The sequence below is a fragment of the Eimeria mitis genome, genomic scaffold, assembly GCF_000499745.2.
Source record: "Eimeria mitis Houghton genomic scaffold, Emh_scaff4970, whole genome shotgun sequence".
NCBI classification, from domain to species: Eukaryota; Apicomplexa; class Conoidasida; order Eucoccidiorida; family Eimeriidae; genus Eimeria; species Eimeria mitis.
This window is the reverse complement of record NW_013573270.1, coordinates 1024-1370: the sequence shown is the minus strand read 5'-3', so window position 1 is coordinate 1370 and position 347 is coordinate 1024. Positions and strand designations below refer to the sequence as shown.

General features: G+C 46.1%; 1 protein-coding gene across 1 annotated transcript in view; it reads right to left on the bottom strand.

The window, feature by feature from the left end:
* EMH_0078850 (uncharacterized protein) overlaps window positions 1-347 on the bottom strand; it is a gene marked incomplete at both ends in the record, with an annotated part of 2833 nt that overhangs the window by 1612 nt on the left and 874 nt on the right. The gene's annotated exons all lie outside the window — the stretch shown is intronic.

The window sequence follows — 347 nt, the reverse complement described above, 5'->3', positions numbered from 1 at the left end:
GAACCCCCCACCGGGGTTCTTCTCTATGGGCCCCCAGGAACAGGTTAGGGTTTAGGGTTTAGGGTTTAGAACGTTTAGAAGGTTTAGAGGGTTTAGAGGGTTTAGTGGGTTTAGGGTTTAGGGTTTAGGGGGTAGGGTTTAGAGGGTTTAGGGGGTAGGGTTTAGAGGGTTTAGGGTTTAAAGGGTTTAGAGGGTTTATAGGGTTAGGGGGGTGGGGGTTGGATATTTAGGGTTTAGGATATTTAGGGTTTAGGGTTTAGGGTTTAGTGTTTATAGGGTTTAGGATATTTAGGGTTTAGGGTTTAGGGTTTAGGGTCCCTTGGATGACGGCGATTTTCATTCGATTC